The 15,269-nt window shown below is 38.5% G+C and overlaps 1 long non-coding RNA gene across 1 annotated transcript in view; it reads right to left on the bottom strand.

The window, feature by feature from the left end:
* LOC134809807 (uncharacterized) overlaps positions 1-15,269 on the bottom strand; it is a 509,671-nt gene that overhangs the window by 52,369 nt on the left and 442,033 nt on the right. The window contains exon 6 of the long non-coding RNA XR_010156343.1: positions 14,635-14,709. This is a non-coding gene — a long non-coding RNA (uncharacterized LOC134809807). The remainder of the gene's footprint in view (positions 1-14,634; positions 14,710-15,269) is intronic.

Below are 15,269 nucleotides of genomic sequence, written 5' to 3'. Positions count from 1 at the left end.
TTTTGAGATACATTCCATCAATACCTAGTTTATTGAGAGTCTTTATCATGAAGGGGTGTTGAATTTTATCAAAGGCCTTTATGGCACCTATTGAGATAATCATGTGGTTTTTGTCATTGGTTCTGTTTATGTATTGGAATACATTTATTGATTTGTGTACGCTGAACCAGCCTTGCATCCCAGGGATGAAGTCGACTTGCTCATGGTGGATAAGCTTTTTAATGTGTTGCTGGATTTGATTTTTCAGTATTTTATTGAGGATTTTTGCATTGATGTTCATCATGGATATTGGCCAGAAATAGTCTTTTTGTTGTGTGTCTGCCAGGTTTTTGTATGAAGATGATGCTAGCTTCATAAAATTACTTAGGGAGGAGTCCATCTTTTTCTATTGTTTGGAATAATTGTAGAGGGAATGATACCAGCTCCTCTTTGTACCTCTGGTAGAATTTGGCTGTGAATCCATCTGGTCCTGGGCTTTTTTTTGGTTGGTAGGCTATTAATTACTGCCTCAATTTCAGAATTTGTTATTGGTCTGTTCATGGATTTGACTTCTTCCTGGTTTAGTCTTGGGAGGGTGTATGTGCCCAGGAATGTATCCGTGTCTTCTAGATTTTCTAGTTTATTTGTGTAGAGATGTTTATAGTATTCTCTGATTGTAGTTTGTATTTCTATGAGCTCAGTGGTGACCTCCGCTTTATAATTTTTTATTGTGTCTATTTGATTCTTCTCTCTTTTCTTCTTTATTAATCTCACTAGTGGTTTATCTATTTTGTTAATCTTTTCAAAAAATCCAGCTCCTGGATTCATTGATTTTTTGAAGGAGTTTTCGTGTCTCTATCTCCTTCAGTTTTGCTCTGATCTTAGTTACTTCTTGTCTTCTGCTAGCTTTTGAATTTGTTTGCTCTTGCTTCTCTAGTTCTTTTAATTACGATGTTAGGGTGTTGATTTTGGATCTTTCCCACTTTCTCCTGTGGGTATTTAGTGCTATAAATTTCCCTCCAAACACTGCTTTAGCTGTGTCCCAGAGATTCCAGTACATTGTATCTTTATTCTCAATGGTTTCAAAGAACTTATGTATTTTTGCCTCAATTTCATTATTCATCCAGTAGTCTCTCAGGAGCAGTTTGTTCCGTTTCCATGTAGTTTGCAGTTTTGAGTGAGTTTCTTAATCCTGAGTTCTAATTTGATTGCACTGTCTTCTGAGAGGCTGCTTGTTATCATATGTTCTTTTGCATTTGCTGAGCAGTGTTTTACTTCAAATTATGTGCTCTATTTTAGAATAAGTGCTATGTGGTGCTGAGAAGAATGTATATTCTTTTGATTTGGGGTGGAGAGTTCTGTAGATGTCTATTAGGTCCACTTGGTCCAGAGCTGAGTTGAAGTCCTGAATATCCTTGTTAATTTTGGTCTTGTTGATCTGTCTAATATTGACAGTGGGGTGTTAAAGTCTCCCACTATTATTGTGTGGGAATCTAAGTCTCTTTGTAGGTCTCTAAGAACTTGCTTTATGAATCTGGGTGCTCCTGTATTGGGTGCATGTATATTTAGTATAGTTAGCTCTTCTCGTTGTGTTGATGCCTTTACCATTGTGTAATGCCCTTCTTTGTCTTTTTTTATTTTTGTGGGTTTAAAGTCTGTTTTATCAGAGACTAGTATTGCAACCCCTGCTTTTATTTGCTTTCCATTTGTTTGGTAAATCTTGCTCCATCCCTGTATTTTGAGCCTATATGTATCTTTGCACATGAGATGGGTCTCCTGAATACAGCACACTGATGAGTCTTGACTCTTTATCCAATATGTCAGTCTGTGTCTTTTAATTGGGACATTTAGCCCATTTACATTTAAGGTTAATATTCTTATGTGTGAATTTGATCTTCTCATGATGATGCTAGCTGGTTATTTTGTCCATTAGTTGATGCAGTTTCTTCATAGCGTTGATGGTCTTTACATTTGGTGTGTTTTCGCAGTGGCTGGTACTGTTTTTTCCTTTCCATATTTACTGCTTCCTTCAGGAACTCTTGTAAGGTAGGCCTGGTGCTGAAAAAAAAAATCCCTCAGCATTTCCTTGTCTGTAAAAGATTTTATTTCTCCTTCACTTATGAAGCTTAGTTTGGCTGGATATGAAATTCTCAGTTGAAAATTCTTTTCTTTAAGAATGTTGAATATTGGCCCCCACTCTCTTCTGCCTTGTAGGGTTTCTGCAGAGGGATCCACTGTTAGTCTGATGGGTTCCCCTTTGTGGGTAACCTGACCTTTCTCTCTGGCTGCCCTTGACATATTTTCCTTCATTTCAACCTTGGTGAATCTGATGATCATGTGTCTTGGGGTCACCCTTCTCAAGGAGTATCTTTGTGGTGTTCTCTGTATTTCCTGAATTTGAATGTTGGGCTGTCTTGCTTGGTTGGGGAAGTTATCCTGGATGATATCTTGAAGTGCGTTTTCCAACTTAGTTTCATTCTCCCCGTGACTTTCAGGTACACCAATCCAATGTAGGTTTGGTCTTCTCACACAGTCCCATATTTCTTGGAGGCTTTATTTGTTCCTTTTTATTCTTTTTTCTCTATTCTTGTCTTCATGCTTTATTTCACTAAGTTGATCTTCAGTCTCTGCCTTTCTTCTGCTTGATCGATTTGGCAATTGGTATTGTGTATGCTTTACGAAGTTCTCATGCTGTGTTTTTCAGCTCCATCAGGTCATTTATGTTCTTCTCTAATCTGGTTATTCTAGTTAGCAATTCCTTTAATCTTTTACCAAGGTTCTTAGCTTCCTTGCATTGGGTTAGAACGTGCTCCTTTAGCTCGAAGGAATTTGTTATTACCTGCCTTCTGAAGCCTACTTCTGTCAATTCATCAAATTCATTCTCCGTCCAGTTTTGTTCCATTGCTGGCGAGGAGTTGTGATCCTTTGGAGAAGAAGAGGCATTGTGGTTTTTGGAATTTTCAGCCTTTTTGCCCTGGTTTTCCCTCCTCTTTATGGATTTATCTACCTGTGGTCTTTGCTGTTCATGACTTTTGGATGCAGTTTTTGTGTGGTCATTTCTTTTGTTGATGTGGATGTTATTGCTTTCTGTTTGTTAGTTTTCCTTCTAACTATCAGGCCACTCTTTTGCAGGGCTGCTGGAGTTTGCTGGAAGTCCACTCCAGACCCTGTTTGCCTGGGTTTCTCCAGCAGAGGCAGCAGAACAGCAAAGACTGCTGCCTCCTCATTCCTCTGGAAGCTTCGTCCCAGAGGGGCACACCTGAGATGCCAGCTGGAGCTCTCCTTCATGAGGTGTCTATTGAACCCTGCTGGGAGGTGTTTCCCTGTTAGAAGGCATGGGGGTCAGGGGCCCACTTGGGGAGGCAGTCTGTCCCTTAGCAGAGCTCGAGTGCTGTGCTGGGTGATCAGCTACTCTCTTCAGAATCAGCAGGCAGGAACATTTTAGTCTGCTGAAGCTGTGCCCACAGCCACCCCTTCCCCAGGTGCTCTGTCTGAGGGAGATGGGAATTCGATCTATAAGCCCCTGACTGGGGCTGCTGCCTTTCTTTCTGAGATGGCCTGCCCAGAGAGGAGGAATCTAGAGAGGCGATCTGGCTACAGCAACTTTGCTGAGCTGTGGTGGGCTCCACTCAGTTCGAACTTCCTGGTGGCTTTGTTTATGCTGTGAGGGGAAAATCACCTACTTAAGCCTCAGTAACGGTGGACGCCCCTCGCCCCACCAAGCTCGTGCATCCCAGGTCAACTTCAGACTGCTGTGCTGGCAGCAAGAGTTTCAAGCCAGTGGATCCTAGCTATCTAGGTGCCAGTGAATCTGGTGGGATTCACTGAGCAGGACCACTTGGCTCCCTGGCTTCAGCTCCCTTTCCAGGGGAGTGAACGGTTCTGTCTCCCTGGCATTCCAGACACCACTGTGGCATGAAAAATAACTCTTGCAGCTAGCTCAGTGTCTGCCCAAATGGCCGCCCAGTTTTGTGCTTGAAACCCAGTGCCCTGGTATTATAGGCACCCAAGAGAATCTCCTTGTCTGCGGGTTTTGAAGACTGTGGGAAAAGCATAGTATCTGTGCCGGAGTGCACCGTCCCTCAGGGCACAGTCTCTCAAAGTTTCCCTTGGCTAGGGGAGGGAGTTCCCTGACCCCTTGCACTTCCCGGGTGAGGCGATGCCCCACCCTGCTTCTGCTTTCCCTCTGTGGGCTACACCCACTGTCTAACCAGTCCCAGTGAGGTGAACCAGGTACCTCAGTTGGAGATGCAGAAATCACCCGCCTTCTGCATTGGTCTCGCTGCGAGCTGCAGACTGGAACTATCCCTATTCAGCCATCTTGCCTAGGAATGAAAAATATCCATGCAGAGTTTTTGAACTGGATAATCATAAGGAAATTTGTGCAATTTGGAGAATATTAAAGTAAATAGAAGTAGTTCAGAGGGTAAAAATAAAAGTCTACTGCAGTTATTGAGAATGAAAAATGTATTTGATAAATACATTGATCAGCAAAATGTAATCAGCAAAAATGTAAAAATTTAAAATAATTAGTAAGCCAAATCTATGAAGGTATATAAGAGATAACATTGATATTGCCTTGGTGCTTATTTCAGGTAGACAAAATTGCTTAAACTAGAATAATAATACAATTCACTTCAAGAATATATTAAAGGGAACACTTACATGATCATCTCAATAGATGCACAAAATAACATTAGTTAAAATGCAACTTAAAACTCCCTGAGTTTTAGCCAGGCACATGGGCTGCCAGCTAGAGATTGTATTCTCCAGCATTCCTTGCAGCTACCAGTGGCCATGTGACTAAGTTCTTGCCAGGGAACTATAAGCAGAAGTGATGTGAATATTCTCTAGGTAATGGACTGGGCTTTGATTTCTTCTCTTCTCTCTTTTTTTCCCTCTTAGCTTCTGTTTTAGCCAGACCAACCATATGCTTAGACTCATTCTCAGCTCATCCCCAAATCAGAGCCACAAGTTAAAGCCACTCATGGTATACCGCTTAATTTCCTGTCTTACAATGCTATTAGAGGTGTTCTTTATCCATGCTAATATATTCTAGGCTTCCCGAAACAGAGTTTTACTCATTCATCTTTATATTCATTTAGAACCTCACAAAAAAATTGAAGGCACAGAAAGTATTTTAAAATATACATTTAATTGCCATCAATTTTGTTTGCTTGTTCCTGCTGCTAGCTAAATGTGATGCTATTTAATTGAAGCAAATTCTTATCAAGCTACGAAATTAAGGTATAATTTTGAAAATTTGAGTCCATTTAAACCCTCATGTTACACTTAATTGAAGATATTTAATAACCATTTGTCTTCCCAGTAGAAGAAAAATAGCCTGAAGCTCTTGGAAGCAGAAGCTACAATGTCAGGAGCATAGAGGGATTTTTTGCTTAATTTTCCTGAACTCAATTCTTACATTCTTATAACACACACCAGGCATATAAGTCCTTTATTTCTTGGCCTTCCTAGACTAAATTATAAAGAAGTCTGGTTTCAGTTTAGGATATGTTTTTATAAATGTTCTGGAATTTGTATGTAAAAAAAGATGAGGTACTTCTCTATTTCTAGAATCAATTAAGCAACAATTATTTATGGAAAATTACTAATAACAATGGGACAGTCAATAAATTTTTTTGAAGCTGTCTATGACTGATTACTCATCTGAAAAAAGATTTTGAATTAGATGATTGCTAAGGTTCTCCCAGCAATTAAAGTCCATATAATCTGTTTCAAACACTTCTTCGTCATTGAAAAGTATTTATTTAAAAAGTGTAAGAGTTGGTATTTTAAAACATATTTACCACTAGAAACCATTTAGACTAGAGGTCCTTAACAAAGCAAAGGGGTGTGAATGAGCAGGAACTTTGAGGGGACTTCACTGTTTGGTAATGTTTATGTCCTGCCAGAGTTGGGGGGGCAGGAATGAGCTTGGTGGAGAAGAATAGATCAAAATCTGGCTGTGCAGCGCCTCGCAGTACTGAACAAAAAATAGTCATAGAATAAAAATGCACTTAAAAATAAACAATAGAATATACAGCAACAAATATTTACTGAACACCTACAATATATCATGCTCTTGAGCTACATCAGTCAACAAAACAAAGATCCCAGCTCTGGTGGAGCTCCATTCTGGTTGGATGGTACTTTTACCTTTTGTGGGGGCCTCAATCACATGAGCCCCATGAGAAAGGTGAAGAAGTAACAGGTATATGCAGTGAAGAAATTGACCCTATAATTCATGATAGCAGTTAGTGACAGGAGCGGCCCATGTAATAAAAATGACAACTGTTTTTGTTGAAGGACAAGAATTTAGATAAAAGGTCATTTGAAATAGCATGTAACAGTGTTGTGTGAGTGTGTAGAAACTTGCCAAGTATGAAAGCATTCATAACAGGAAAGCTCATCATCAACGCTGAGGTGTGATTTCAGGAAAATAGCAAGTTGGCAGCAGAGTTTGATGACTAGAATTTCAGGTAATGATACCATTTTCTCCTTCATCCTACTAATTAGTAGCCCCCTTAAGGCACTGCTTAAGCTTCAGAAGCAGATGGGCCAACTACAGTTTGGGTCCAGGCCTCATCTATCTCATTTGCTATATACCAGAGACAGCATGGAATAGTCTGACATGGTATATTTACTTTGCAGTAAAGCAATTTTTTAAAACACGAAAATCTATGAAAACCTAATGAGTTCCTCAGCCCATGATGAACCTCACCCACCCATACTTTATTTCAATTTGCTTCCTACACAGAACGTGGATACTGGCTTCACATCCATGAAACCAAATAATAATAATAAAGTTATAAGTGAAGAAAGGGGGAGAGGTAGAGCTCGCTCCCCTGCATGTTCCTCAATATTTGTCAGTGCCACCACTAACTGATTCAGAATCATCCTCTACATTGCCCTCTCTCTGTCTTCTTTGTTGGAGGAGGGTCCTTCCACATGGATTAAGAGAGTATCATGTAGCCAAAATTGTTTCATTCCAAAGGCACAAAGGATGTATATAAGATAAATATAGTTTATTTTTCTGTAAACCAGACTTCAAAGATTTTAGCCTTTAAGTATATTGGTATATTTAGTTTGTACTAAAGTAATTTTTTTAAAACAGGAAATTCTCTAAATACATTGAATACATTGAGAATTTCAATACCTCTTAGCTCAAACATTCTTAATGGTTTCACAAAACCCATTTACAAAAAAAAACCCACACAATTTTTCTTAATATGTTGCTGGAATCATCTTACAAGCATCAGTGTTCAGTTTCTTTTCTTTCTTGAAGTATTCCCCTTAGGTTGCTTGTGATCCAGAGGAGAATTAATTATTAAGCAATGTGTTAATGTTAAAAGTGCATGCGTGTGTGTGTGTGTGTGTGTGTATTTGTTATGGTGCATGGCAGAAAGAGGTACGAAGCAAGGAGGTCCTAATCTGTCTCCAGGAGAGAAGAATGCATTACTCCTTCTTCTTCTTTTTTGAAAAACTCTTCCCCTTCCAGAAAGCCCTGGCATGGAAATCCTATGAGATTTCTCAATTCTATTTAGCTTTGGGCCTTTTCTGCTCTAGAATTGCCAGATATTGTTGTCTGACAAATCTTTGAACCTGAACTGAGCCAGAAAATTAGGGCCTTGGAAACAAGGTCCAAATGAAGGAACCGATTCAATAAAGTCTGGCTGTGAGTCGAAGTGGCACAATCACAGCAACCTTGTAAGGGCCAGGTAGGTGATTTTTGCCAATGTATAAAATCCTCTTGAACTGAAAGCTCAAAATAGCAAAATTTAAACCCATATTTTAATTTAAAATAACCCAAATAATTTTATAAATAAAGTATGAATAACAACAACAATAATGTCTTATGTTTATATAGCACCTGGCATCTTTCAAATGTATTTATATATGCATTTTATGTGCTATTCGACAGGCTGTACATCACGGCTTTATGCCATGTGGTATTTTCCCTGATTTGGGCTAATACAATCTATGTTCATAGCACACCAAGGACATGCCTGATTCCTCTTGTTTTTATGCAAGAAGGATCAGAAATTAGATGGAATTTTCATATATTCAGGACAAAAGATTGTACAGTGAAGTGGAAATCAGTGCAACCAGAAGAGTAAGGAGTTGTGCCTCCCTAGGTCAATGATGCACCTATGAGGTCAGGCCAAGATCAACCTTGATGGGGCCACACAGCTGTTGCTTAGGAAGCCTAGATGCTGCCCACAAAAACTACAGATACTGTTGACAAGTTGTGCATTTATGCAGTTTGTGTAACCAACAACCCTAAACGTACTCACATCTGCAAGTGGCCAGATCTGGGATACATGGGAGATGACTGTGGATTGAGATTATCTGAGCATGCTCAGCTCTTTCTCCCAAACTTATCAAATGAAAAAATCATTCTTCCTCTCTCAGGGAGAAATGAACTAGCAGGCAGGGAGAAATTGAATGGATCCATTTTATACATTTTCTTCCTGGAACGATATTGGAAATTTTCTCCCCTTTATGGAAATAGAAGAATTGGGAATACATAAGCTACATTGCTTTAGCAACTATATTTATTTGATAACTGCACATATGTGTTTAATTTAGTTGAGCTGTTTTTTCTATATGATTGTTAATTCCTACTAATCAATTTCAATAATTATGTTTGAATTTATGTTCTGCAAAGCATAGCAAGGACCCATATTCAGTTACTAATATTATAAAATGTTATTTGCAATCAAGCCATAGATTAGCTAGGTGATACAGTAGAGTAGATAGACATTCAATATAATCTGACCCACCATTTTATTCTGTCCAGAAATTTCACCAAGAAAATCTATTCTTTTTTTTTCCTTTTAACACTGGCATTTTGCCTAGGAAATTTACTTTAATATGCTAATACTCTTTGTAAACCTTTGAAGAGCACTTCAGTGTACAGTGTTTCCCAATTTATCTCATCAATAGCTCATCTTACAAAATTGGGATTAAATTTCAGATAACAAATTATTTTTCTTCAAAATAGAACTAGGAGCCAAACTCCATTTTATAAATTTGCAAACTATTCTTTAATCCTATGGATGTTATGTAATATTTAATTTTTTCAAAACAAACTATAGAGAGAGTAGGTTAAAACCCATTTATAACATTGTTGTTGGGAATACAGTTAACATTTTTCAGTTTTTCAAAGTTGTAGCAAGTGCTATATTCCTGTATGGTTTACAAAATAACATGATATGTTATAATTAGAAAGTACGTAGAAAAATGGAAAACAAACTGAGCCAAATTTTTGGAACAGCCTTTGATACGGTTTGGATTTGTGTCCTCACCCAAATCTCATGTCAAATTATAATCCCCAATGTTGGGGGAGGTGCATGGTGGAAGGTGATTGGATCATGGAGGCAGATTTCCACTTGCTATTTCTGTGATAGTGTAAGTTTTCATGAGATCTAGTTGTTTAAAACTGTGTGGCACTCCCTGCTTCACTCTCTTCCTCCTTCTCTGGCCATGTAAGATGTGCCTGCTTCCCCTTCACCTTCTGCCATGACAGTAAGTTTCCTGAGGCATCTCCAGCCATGCTTCCCTGCACTGCCCTAGTAGAATTTCTTTTCCTCTTTCTCTGGCCTTGTAAGATGTGCCAGCTTCCCCTTCCACCTTTTGCCATGATTGTAAGTTTCCTGAAGCATTCCCCAGCCACGCTTCCTGTACAGCCTGTGGAACCATGAGTAAATTAAATCTCTTTTCTTTATAAATTATCCAATCTCATGTAGTTCTTTATAGCAATGTGGAAATGGAATAATACAAAAAATTGGTTCCTGGAAGAGGGGCATTGCTATAAAGATACCTGAAAATGTGGAAGCAGCTTCAGAACTGGGTAATGGGCAGAGGTTGAAACAGTGTGGAGAGCTCAGAAGAAGACAGGAAGATGAGGGAAAGTTTGGAACTTCCTAGAGACTTGTTAAATTGCTATGACCAAAATGCTGATAGTGACATGAACAATGAAGTCCAGGCTGAGGTGGTCTCAGATGGAGATGAGGAATTTCCTGGGAACTGAGGTAAATGTCACTCTTGCTGTGCTTTAGCAAAGATACTGGCAACATTGTGCTCCTGCCCTATGGATCTGTGGAGTGTTGAATGTGAGAATGATGATTTAGGGTATCTGGTGGAAGAAATTTCTAAGCAGCAAAGTATTCAAGACCTGGCCTGGCTGCTTCTAGCAATATATTGTCATTTGTGTGAGCAAAGAGATGATTTGAAACTGGACCTTAAATGGGAAGCAGAGCATAAAACTTCGAAAATTTTCAGCATGACCATGTAGAAAAAAAAAGAAAAAACATTTTCTGGGGAGGAATTCAAGCCCACTGCAGAAATTTGCATAGGTAAAGAGGAGTCAAATTTTAATAACTAAGACAATGGGGAAAATGCCTCAAAAGGCATTTCAGAGACCTTTGTGGCAGCCCCTCCCATTACAGGCCCAGAGGCATAGGAGGGAAGAATGCTTTTGTGGGCAGGGCCCAGGGTCTTGCTGCTCTGTGCAACCTAGGGTCACCATTCCCTGTTCCTCAGCTGCTCAAACTCTACCTGTGACTAAAAGGGACCCAGATATGCCTCAGGCCACTGCTCCAGAGGGTGCAAGCTGGAATCCGCCAAGGCTTCCATGTGGTGTTAAACCTGCAGGTGTGCACAGGGCAAGAGTTGAAGCTTGGGAGCATCTGCTTAGATTTCAGAGTATGTATGGAAAAGCAGAAGTCTGCTACAGCGGTGGAGCCCTCATGGAGAACCTCTTCTAGGGCAGTGCAGAGGGGAAGCATGCAGTTGGAGCCTGACACAGAATCCCCATTGGGGTACTGCCTAGTAGGGCTGTGAGAAGAGTGCCACAATCCTCCAGACCACAGAATGGTAGATACACTGACAGCTTGCAACCATGCTCCTGAAAAAGCCACAGATACTGAATACTAGACAATGAAGACAGTCATAGGAGCTGTGCCCCACATGGCCTTGGGGGCAGAGCTGCCCAAGGAGTTGGGAGCCTGCTCCTTTCATCAGTGTTGCCTGAATGTGAGACATGGAGTCAAAGGGGATTATTTTGAAGCTTTGAGATTTAAAACTGCCCTGCTAGGTTTTGGATTTGCATAGGGCCTGTAGCTCCTTTGTTTTGGCTGCTTTCTCCCTTTTGGAAAAGGACTATTTAACCAATGCCTATATTGCAATTGCATCTTGGACATAACTAACTTTTTTATTTTTACAGGCTTATAGACATAAGGAATTTGCATTTCCTCAGATGAGACTTTGGACTGTGGACTTTTGAGTTAATGCCAAAATGAGGTAAGATTTTGGGGGACTGTTGGGAAGACATGATTATATGTTGAAATGTGAGAAAGACAGGAGATTTGGGAGGGACAAGGGGCAGAATGATATAGTTTGATTTGTGTTCCCACCCAAATCTCATGTTGAATTATAATCCCCAGTGTTGGGGGAGGGATATTGCAGGAGGTAATTTGATCATGGGGGCAGATTTCCCCTTTGCTGTTCTCATGATAGTGAGTTAGTTCTCATGAGATCTGGTTGTTTAATAGTGTGTAGCATCTCCCCCTTCATCTCTCTCTCCTTCCTACTATAGCCACGTAATAGCGTGTAGCACCTTCCTACTATAGCCATGTTTAATAGTGTGTAGCACCTCCCCCTTCATCTCTCTCTTCTTCCTACTATAACCATGTAAGATGTGCCTGCTTCCCTTTGCCTTCCGCCATGATTATAAATTTTCCAAGGCATCCCCAGCCATGCTTCCTGTACAGCCTACAGAGCTACAGGTCAATTAAACCTCTTTTCTTTATAAATTACCCAGTCTCAGGTAGTTCTTTATAGCAATGCAAAAATGGACTAATACAACTTCAGACATTTTTTCTAATTAAAATTATGTTTCCCCAAATAAGTAAATGCAACCATTTCTTAAAATAATACCATGATGTGATGTCTATTTTCTATATTCTATTCAACCACTTGTATTTTAGATGTATTACTTTCATTGCTCTAAGAAGCAAAATTTATTGAATGTTCTTAGGTTAACTTCACTTTCTTTCTCTGTTTATTCACAGATGTTCATTTTATTCACAGATGATAATAATAAAAAAGGGAATTTTTGAATTATTATACACTATAAATATTCTTGAGAAATTACATTTCACTGTCAATTTTTTTTTGCCTTTCTGTGATAGTGGATTTTAGATATGAGAGGTATAGCTGAAAAAGACTGGTTTCAAATATACTCACTTTGACACTGGATGAAGCCTGAAGCCTAATCTCAAAGAAGCTATAAACCTGACTATTGTGAAGTTTTGGGAGTTGAGGCCAAGGACATTTAAAAGAAGTCAGCCAGGTGATATTGCTTATAGACACAATTAACAACATGCTTGCAGTTAAATAACAACTATTATTTATTGAGAAGGTACAGAATAACACATATTATTCTATCATTTTATATATGTTTAACCATTTGATCTGCATAGTAACACTTTGAGGTATTTTCTAATATTAATTAAACTAATTTTATAGAGAGGGAAATGGCAATTCCAAGAGGTAAAGTAACTTGCCCTAGGCTAACTTAGTATGTGGTGAAGCCAGTATTCAAACACAAGCAGTGCACAAAATTATTTTAAGAAACGAAAGAAAGAAAGAAAGGAAATAAGGAAAGAAGGAAAAGAAAGAAAGAGAAAGAAAAGAAAGAAAGAAGAAAGAAAGAAAGAAAGAAAAGAAAAGAAAGAGAAAGAAAAGAAAAGTATAAAGAAAGAGAAAACTATAGACAAATAGTTTGGAAAGAAAAAAAACTCTATTTATAGACAGCATGATCCTATATGTGAAACTCCCAAGGAATTCACAAAAATACTACTAGAACAAGTAAGTGGACTCAGCAAGGTTGCAGGATACAAGATCAATATACAAAAAACTACTTTTTATCATATTCTAATAGCAAAAAATCTAAATACAAAATTGAGAAAAATTTTATTCATAATAGCATCACAAAGAATTTAGAAATAAATTTAATAAAACAATTGCAACACTTATACACTGAAAACTATAATACATTGCTGAGGGAAATTTTTAAAAAATCTGAAGTGATTGAGAAACAAAAAATATTCAAGGATTGGAGTATTCAATACTGCTAAGATGTTAATTCCACTAAAATTAATTTATAAATTCAAATAAATCTCTATTGAAAAGCTACATTGTGTGTGTGTGTGTGTGTGTGTGTGTTTCAAAACAAGCAAGCTGCCCTAATATATCTGAAAATATAAACAATAGCCAAAATAATTTTGAAAAAGGAGATCAAATTTAGAGGACTTACAATATTCAATTCCAAATTTATCATATAGACACAACAATTAATCCAATGTAGCCTTGGCACAAAGATAGGCACATAGATCAATGGAACATAGCGGAAAGTCCAAAATAATCGTGTGTATTTACTATCAACTGGTTTTCAACAAATGTACCAAGATAATTCAATGGGTAAAAGACTAAGTTTCTTGTAAAGAAATTATTTTGTTTTGTAGATATTCAATAGGTTCAGCTGCATCTGTAGAAAAAGATTATTATTTTCTCTAGGCCTAAACTTATTTCAAATTTTTAAAGAAAGAAAGCACAAACATTACTTAAGATTTTGCAGACATTGTCTCTCCTGCACTATAAATATTTGAGGCTAGGCAGTGTGGAGCATGTTCATATCTCAATATACTCTCTGGCCATATGCCTTCATTTCTTAATGCTATGCTAGAGAGTTGTCATAGTGACATTAAGCAGAGAGCTATGGCATCTTGTTTATCACAGCTATTATAGTAAAGATAAAGGGATATTAATGTTGAAGGGAGAGGGGACGCACAAATGAGAGAAATGTCACTAGGCAGGAACAAGTGAAGTTCACCTGCTGTAATGGGAGGAAAGGTGGTGCGAATTGCGAAAGGTGCAGGAACATCAGGAGATATGATGCTGGGAAGGATTAGGTTATTTTTTTGATCTTTTTATTCAGTGAAAGAAGATGCCAAGTCATCAGCTATAAGTGTGTTAATGACTTGGAAAAAAAATGAAGAAGAACATGCAAATGTGTCTTTCTAGAGAATGGAACAGGCAGTTGACTATGGAAATGTAGAAAGATTGCTGGGCCTTGATGTATTACTTAAGGCTTGCTGTCATAAATTTAAAGCATGCCCAATCAGCACAGTTGTATAGAAATATAATGCTCCTGAAGCAGATGGGATTTGTGTAATCAGGCCTGCGATTTTGCCACTCCTCTGTGACAGAGAGAAAAGGGATCAAGGGAATAGATGGTGTGTGCAAGAAGGTCATTAATAATAATGGGTTGTGGAACTTAAGCTCAATAACAGAGGAAATGAGAAGGAAGTGGACATTAAAAAATTGTTAAATTAGGCAATATAACATTCATAGCTTGAAAAATACTCTCAGTATAATCATTCATAAGTTCTGGAAAAAATAAAAGAAACATTTAAAAAATATAAAACTATGATCACAGGGAGTATAGACAATCAGTAGAAGCCAAAACCAAAAAGTGAGCACAGACTAGAACAGTAAGAAAGCATGTATTCATCTGTTCTCACACTGCTAATAAAGACACACCCGATACTGGGTAATTTATAAAGGAAGGGGGTTTAATTGACTCACAGTTCAGCATGGCTGGCGAAGCCTCAGGAAACTTACAGTCATGGCAGATGGGGAAGCAAACATGTCTTTCTTCATCTGGCAGCAAGAAGGAGAAGAATGAGTGCCCAGGGCAAGGAGAAAGCCCTTATAAAACCATCAGCTCTCATGAGAACTAACCCATTATCACAAGAAGGGAAGGGGGAAACCGCCCCCATGTTTCAATTATCTCCACCCGGTCCCTCCCACAACAAGTGGGGATTATGGGAACTACAATTCAAGACGCAATTTGGGTGGGGACATAGCAAACCGTATCAGGCATGAAGCCAGAATATACTACTGGGACATCTGTGGGTATGTATCCACATCTGCAGATCTGTGGATAACCCAGGGCCTCATGTTTCTGCAGTCATATCTGGGAAAGAAAGACAAGGCATGGTGAGGAGCTGAAACCAAGACTACCACATGAAATTGAATCCTTCAAGTGATTTTTATCCCCAGTGAAAAGGTCAAGTGGAAAAATCAAAAACAAAAAAATCTGATCTCTGCGTGAATTGAAAAAAAAAGGAATTCATTACTTAAGGTCAGTTAAATGATCATTCAAGATCAAAAGCAACATGGAGACATTTTCTGATTAGCAAAATATAGATGTTTTCTAT

The sequence above is a fragment of the Pan troglodytes genome, chromosome 3 (assembly GCF_028858775.2).
Source record: "Pan troglodytes isolate AG18354 chromosome 3, NHGRI_mPanTro3-v2.0_pri, whole genome shotgun sequence".
In the NCBI taxonomy this organism is placed as follows: domain Eukaryota; kingdom Metazoa; phylum Chordata; class Mammalia; order Primates; family Hominidae; genus Pan; species Pan troglodytes.
This window is presented reverse-complemented; position numbering and strand designations above follow the sequence as displayed.